Source organism: Sesamum indicum, unplaced genomic scaffold (assembly GCF_000512975.1).
Source record: "Sesamum indicum cultivar Zhongzhi No. 13 unplaced genomic scaffold, S_indicum_v1.0 scaffold00175, whole genome shotgun sequence".
Classification (NCBI taxonomy): domain Eukaryota; kingdom Viridiplantae; phylum Streptophyta; class Magnoliopsida; order Lamiales; family Pedaliaceae; genus Sesamum; species Sesamum indicum.
In genome coordinates, this window is record NW_011628076.1 from 242,788 (window position 1) to 250,675 (window position 7,888).

A 7,888-nucleotide genomic window follows, 5' to 3' on the forward strand; every position below is an offset into this window, starting at 1 on the left:
GGGCTGAGGATGTGAATTTAGAGCATGTCTTTGATTTGTAGCTCTTGGACCGCTACTTGATTCTCTACTTGATCCAATCATTCATGAAGTCCTTCTAGTTTACGGTCAAGCAACTTCTCAAAGTGGCTTACTAAGGCTTGCATATGGAATGCATCGAACCCACCTTGCATCGTTTGTCCCGAGTTGTTGTCATCACTTGCTTGAGCAACTCCTTTATCTCGATTTTCTGCCATTTAGAAAAATATATTTTTTTTGTTTTTATAGGAACCTCACCAAATTCTTGCCACACTCCTTTTTTCTCTCTTTATTTTTCCCCTCATGTTTCACTCCTCACTCAATAGGCTCAGATTTTTGGCCCTCAATGATCGTCTCACTTCACTCAACAGCCTCTAATTTAAGCTCCTGTGACACTCAATGCCTTATCTAGTGACTCAAACACAAATGCCAATTCTTTTCTCAATCCTTATCTAGTCACCCGTAGCTAGAGAATGGTCTAAAGAAGTTCGATATAGCTGGAAAAACGAAGACCAATTGGCTTACAAAGATAATAGCAAAGTAAAGTGATGAACGGATTTTTTTATTTGTTTCTTCTTTTTTTTTTGCTGCTCTACCTTTTTTTTTTTTGAGCTTTTCCATTCGCTGTATTTTATTTTGGCTTAAAAAGGGGGGGGGGGGGAAGGTACGGAAGATTGTGGTGGTAGATAAAAGATTCAAGGTAGATCAAATGAAATAAAGAAAGGCTCTAATACCACATGATATGGTATCAACCATGAGTGGCCCGATCTTTACGGCGTAGGCTAGAAATGGATAAAGTGGTCCGTGACCTGAGGAATGTAAATAGCCAACCACGTTCTATGAACGTGACCTACTACTACAATCAACCAAGCACGAGCACGAGTAAACCAATCCACACAACAACACACTTGGGTTGAGCACGAATTGGAGGCTTTGTGAATTTGAATCACCAATCTAATAGACTAGATTGGAAAAAGAAAGGTTTTACCAAAGCTAAAACGAGTATATAACTGTCCAAAATAAGAGAACACTCAATATTTTATAAACTTAGATCGATTCTTCAATAATTTGATTGTATCCCGCATGTATGGCTAGTATGTGCCTTTTATAGGCCTAAGACACTTCCAAATTAACCTTTCATATCCCCAAGTGACTCCTTGGTGGACGTAGATTCAACATGGTAAAAAATGACTAAAAACTAAACATTCTTGGTCAAAAATTAGTAAAATCCATGCATGACCATGTGAATCCGAAAATTGGTGTATAAATGCACTTTGAATGTATTTGGAAGGTCTCCTTTGACCATATGGCTATACTTGGACGAGTTGGGCTGCTATTGTGGGCTTTCTTGGGCTTGAATTAATGAAATTAAGCTCACATGTTGGGCCACTGATTGTGACTTGATCCCATTAGCAAAGGCATTGGGCTTGAATTACTTCTTGCATTCTCTTCAACCTTTCTCTTGTCATTGGCCCACTTCCAATGGTTAAATCTCGGTCTATTGGATCTTGAATTTCTTTTTCTTGTTAGACGCTCTCGGTGTTCCTATCACATCATATACAAAATTCATTTAAGTGCATTCTCATGTTTTTCTCCCATCATCACTCCTTCCACCATTCGTCGTCTTTCACCGCCAGGTTTCAAACCGCCATCGCCCACATTCTGTGCAACAATACGTTCTGCCGGAGATGGTGGGGGAATGCGCTCTACCGAAAATATGTTACCTTGAGCATCCCTTCTTTGTGCAAAAGCTTATTCTAGAGCTTCAAATCACGGTGCTAGGCTTAAATGTAAATACTGCCCCGTATTTATAGGTTAGTGGCAAAATAAGGACAGTATAAACAGGGTGGCAATTTATTCCCTGTATCCATAAAAATGTGCGCAATTTATGCCCTCTGACCAGATTATGACCATTTCGCCCATTTAGCTAGAATTTTAACCATAGTCCATTCTATACTCATAATTAGGCCCAACATGCTTTTGAAATGAATTAAGACCCCATAAATTCTTACCTTGCATTGACCGCTTGGTCTCCGAGTATTCCAAGTTTTTGGTTTTACGAACTTCCTCCGACCACACTACCGTAGCAGATGGTTCACAGGCACTTGGCTCCTTCAGCAACCAACAGCACAGCCCTATTTCGTTTCCTACCTTAGAGCGTAAAGGAGACTCTAATATAGGGACTTAATAGAATTTTGGATAAACAAGTTGAACAGAAGTCTTGTTTTTATTGAAGAAATATAGAGAATATTACGAAGATATTAATCCTCTGTTGGAGGAGACAACTGTTTAGCTTATCATATTATAGAGGACTTGACTTATTGGGGAAACCCCCATAAACTGAAAGATTAAAACACTGTAAATTATTGAAAGACTCTAGAACTCTAATGCTTTGAAGAGTAATAGAAGTTTTTCTAATGATCCCCATCTGTTTCATTGAATCTTTATTTATAGGCGTTCGCAGACTTTAAATTCGGCCTCCAAACTTGTTTTGTGATGACGTCACCGAATTCATCATCATGGGGTCACACGCATTCGTTATTGCCTCGTCCTTTCCACTTGTTGGTCATCATGGCTTGTCAGTCATGTGATTTCCAACTAGCTTTCCTACTTTGCTGACTGTTGACCTTTGTCGTTTTCTATGACAACCTTACCCTTGCTTTGTTATATTTTTTAATTTTTACTTCTTTTTGTAAAAATTTTTCTTTTCCCCTTATCTTGGTCTGGTTCGGGTTTATTTTGTGTCACCTAAATTTTTATCCCGAACAGGGGCTTCTCTTATTTTCACAGCAAGGGCATAAATGATTATGCCATTGCCCAACATGCAACATGTTGCATGTCTTCATCTTTGTTGCTTCAGTCGCTGGCAGCTTAATTTTTCAGATTAACCTCCTCTTCTTTTCAAATAAGATTTCTGCGAACTTGGTGCATTTTCCTGTCATGGAATTTAACAGGAACGATCCATTAACTTTGTTTGAGAAAATTTTGAACGGATACTTGACTTTGTCCATCTCCGTGAGACAGACCCATAATCCCCAAGCTCTTCTGATAGAGATATTGTCTTCAGTAAAGGCCGAAACTAGGGGAGCTTCTCCTAAGGTAGCTTTGATCTTGTTCAAAGCCACCATGTCTGTCCTCTACACTTTGATGAAATGAAATGCTAGATGAGACCCCTTTCCTGCCATTTCTGGAGTGACTGATACGAATTTTATCTCCAGAACATTGTCTCTTTTCAGGTGGGGGTTGTTTTGCTACGAACGAAAGACCGCCCTACTAATCCATTCTGGAAGTTTTGAAATCATATCATTCTAGGAAATCTTCTGGTTTAGACCCCTCTAACATTCAGACTTTGTTATGTTTTCAAGATGTTTCAATAATGGTCTTGCTTGGGTTTACTCCTCGAGAGCTGCCTGAGTTTCAACATGATGGAGTTTGCTTCAGATGCCTCCATCTATTGTCAGGAAATATGCAAGAATATTTTCATGAGATTTTGTAATGACAATATTATAACAATAATATTGGCATTCAGCTTTTTCCATCTGATAATACGAGTATTCTCTATTTTCAATTCTAATTTATTTCTTAAGAAAGCTTTGATATTAGTATTATCGAATTTTAAAGTAAATTCTTTAGCAAGTAAAAATAAAGGCCATTTCTTACAAACCTTCCAAACCTTAGAGAATTCTTTCTCGGTAACATGCCAGACTATGGCTTGTTGTTATGAGAACAATCATCCTGTGTATTTACAAGGTTCTTCTCCTGTAGTTGTTTTCTTCATGAGCACTGCTGCCCATCTGTAGTCATTGGCATCTGTGCAGACTATCAATTCAACCCCATCCTGTGGTATAGCATGTTTTGGCAGGTTACTGCAAACCTATTTTAACTCACGAACCTTTTTTGTGTGGATTTCTTCCCATTTCCACTTTTAACTTTCTGTTTTTTTCAGAAATGGTCGAAAATCCTTCCCGTAACTTGCAAGATCCCTAATGAAGATACCTGCAAAATTTACAACTCCCAAGAAGCTCTGAAAATGCTTCTTGTCCTTGAGCACGTTTGAAAAATTGCGGATTTTCTCCATAATATGATCCTGTAGATCAATTCCGATTTTGCAATAAGAATTCTAGAAATTCAATTTTATTGACAGCAACAATAGTTTTTCTCTCAAAAAGTACTAAACCTTCTTTATGCCATGAATCAAAAAATATTTCAAGATGTTTGATATGTTCTTTCATATTTTTAGATTCAATCAATATGTCGTCAATATAGACAAACATGAATTCAATCTTTCTTTGGAATATCTTGGGTGCATTAGCGAAACCCATTGGAGGCAAATTCCAGATATACTGTCGCTGCGGTGTGGAGAATGCAGTAAATTTCTTTTATTCACTCTCCTTCTTAATCTGATAAGATCCAGATTTGCAATCAAATTTAGGAAACACTTTTGCCCCTTGAATGCAATCAATTAAGTGTTCTCTACTAGGAATGTAATAACCATCAAACTCCAATATTTTATTGATGCCTTGATAATTAATTACCAACTTAAGTTTACCTGTCTTTATCTCACCATGGTTTCTTACCAGAAAACCAGAGCTGCTCTAGGTAGAGATTCTAGGCTCGATGAGTCTAAGACCGATATGTTCTTTGACAATCATCTACATATCTTTCTTGTCTTCCATGTTAATCTGGATAGGTTTATATCGAATTAGAGGGTTTTCACTGAAGTTTCTCTGGATGAGCCTTTTGACATTCTCAAGAGAAAGCCTGCTTTCCTTCTTGATATCTAGCGATTTTATTTTCAGTAGTACTTCTTTAAGGTTCATAATTTTTTTCTTGGATTCCCTATAGAAGTTATCGCTGTCTATGAGTCCCTGTTGCCTGAAAGACAAAAGGACCTTAGAAAATTTTCTCTTATCCTGCATTTTTGGATGAGTTAATCTGGCATCAAAATCACCACATTTGCTGCGAAAATTTATTAGCATTATGCTGTTAAATGCCTTTTCTCTTTGCAGCACCTATATCTCACTATCAGAGTTAGTAGTATAAATTAAAAGATTCCTTTGATTATCCTTCATATATCTTGCAAATATTTGAATGAAATTGTTACCCAGCAAGATATTGGCACCTGTATCATTAAAGTAAATAGGAGGTATTTTTACCCTAAACCAGGGTGATCCAAATGCTCCTCCAATCATCATCTTGGCTTCTCATATTCCATTATTGAGTACCAGCATTTTTGGAGAAAAATCCCATCCAGCAATAAGAGGTAAGGTTTCCCTTTTTTTCCTTAGGGAAACTCCATGTTTTGCCGTGCAAATTCCTAATCCTAAATGAATATAAGCTGAAAAATACTCTGTGATCATACAAGATATGTATATAGAAAAGGAACTCGTCATTCAATCCTTATGGTAACAACAACAAGACTGAATTCCGTTCCGCTACCTTTTCTTCCCCATGGTTTATGATTTTTAAGGAAACATAACCCCAAAGTCATACTCTCGTTTTCTCGTCTTACAACACCTGTAACTAAAATTTCATGGCCTGCTATTTCTAACATGCCTTCATATTTTTCCACCAAAAGGTTGCTGCAAATGATATAAGTCATCACAAGGGAAAAATTTTCTTTCTTAGTGATGTCAAATATAACGTGTATTTTTTTCCATCCTTCAAGGCATCCAAATTTTAGGTTATCTACCCTAATCTCTTAAGGAGTTAAATCTTTTAATAACTCTTTCTCCTTTCCTTTGTAGCCTGTAATCCTTTCTTTCGAAAAGGACATCCAACTACTAAACTCAATTCTAGAGATAAATGTTTTATCTAAAACTAGATGATCTTTTATGATGATATCAACACCACCTATTCTAGATATCCTAATACGATCTGGTGTCATTACCTTGGCGAATTCCTTGAAAATTCTAGGAATCTCAATATACTCTTTCCTAAGAAGCAAATCTAAATGGTGTGTATTGGAAAGGGCATAAGCTATTCCATTAGTTATAGAATATGGTCTGTCACTTTCTTTCATCAGATCTTTTCTCTTAAAATCTTGATGAAGGGTTAAAACTCTACTAAAATCTTGGTCTGCTGGGTTGTAGCAATACTAGGATGAATGTCAAAAATCAATTTTTCTACATACAGATTACCTATTATTGTTCCAAAACAACCATCTCTTAGATTATTGATTCTTCTATTCATTATAGATAAATGTATTTATGAATCAATTCCCTCTTTAAAAGTTGCTTTTATTACTACTTGAATAGTTTCTATGTGGATCAGTTTTATAGTAAAAGCTACTTCTTCTCTAAGCTTACTTAATTTTTCAAGAATTTCTTCTTGAGCAATTAGTTGCATTTCCATCACATTTCCAATAAGTTCCATTGGTATGGCAATCTCACCTGAACTTACTTTGTAGATTATGTGATGCTTCCTTTGGTTCAGTCCTATCTGGTTTAGGAGTTTCCCAATTCCTCCAATCCTAAAACCCTCATATAGGCTAAGGTTGGAATCTGGTCTCATGATTCTTGGTCACTGTCATCATAGAAAAGAATAGAATTTCGGAAGTTTGAAGCCTATCTCCCTCGTTGTAATTATTCTGATTTCATTGAAGATTCATACGAATTAGTCTTTATTTCTTCCTCATAGACACTTTCGTCTGATAGAAGGGCTTCAAATTGGTAAATGGGTACCAGATCGCCATAATAGACTGCATCCAAGATGTCATCCGTGCCTTCAATTTTCGTAATTCACCATGATTCTACGGGCAGTCAGGAGATATATGTCCTTTTTGCTCAGCAGGTCCAGCAATTGCAGTCTTAGAAACTTTCATTGGCTCAGGTATGGACCCACCTGAAAGTTCTTCTTGTATGGGTTCTTTTTTGTCAATCTTTCATCTACAAAGGTCATTGAAGATTTACTATGTAATTCAGCAAAAAGTCGGCCAATTCAATATTTCCATATTTAAATATGTATTTGTCAAGGATAACTAGTTTCTTATATTAAGTGATCATGTATGAGTTTGTTGTGCAGCTTTAATTATTTGCATCTAAACTTAGAAAACCCAAAAAAGGGAAAGGCATCAAGGAGAAATGCGGACCACGTATACATCATTAACATACTCTTAAGTTACAGCACAAGATTTCTCAAATAATATAACCACAAGAGCTACATGCATGTAATATTCAAGTTGAGAGACTAATGCATCAGTGCCAGAAAATATAATGCGGCCTCCCCAACCTATCTAACAATGAAAGAACATAGCTTTCCGATCATAAAAGTTCTAGGGATCACTACTGCACAAAACTGTTATGAGAACCATACCTAAAAGGGGTTGACCCCCTTGACACAAGTTCTACGCAAAAGGTTATCTCTCCGTTACCTCAATAAAAATATATTTACGCATTGCATTCACATTTTCCTCGCTTTAAAACTAAAGCATAGCATTAAGCAAAATCCATAAGACATCATTCCAGAATAGCAAAGTATATACAAATGGGAATGAGTAAAATATAACCAAAGCTTATGTCAGCCAAATAAACCAAATATATTGTTGTAGTGGTGATGGTGATGGCGATAGTCAGGTGCTCTTCAAAGTGTCAGTGTTGGACAATGGAGGATAAATCTGAGAGAAGCCAGACATCAAATTGGTTTAAATTCGAGTTGCTGACAGCAGATACAAAATGTTACAGCACAACACAAAACTATGAATAAAAATACAATATCATGCCAAAACAGAAATATTTACTACGAGACAAGGTTTACACTATGTGGTACCAGAGTTACTAAGTTGAGTATATGCAGCAATATATTGCACAACTTCTCCACAACCTGAGTTTCGCAACAAAAATCCACGATGACTTCCTCCCCCCCCCCCCCCCAC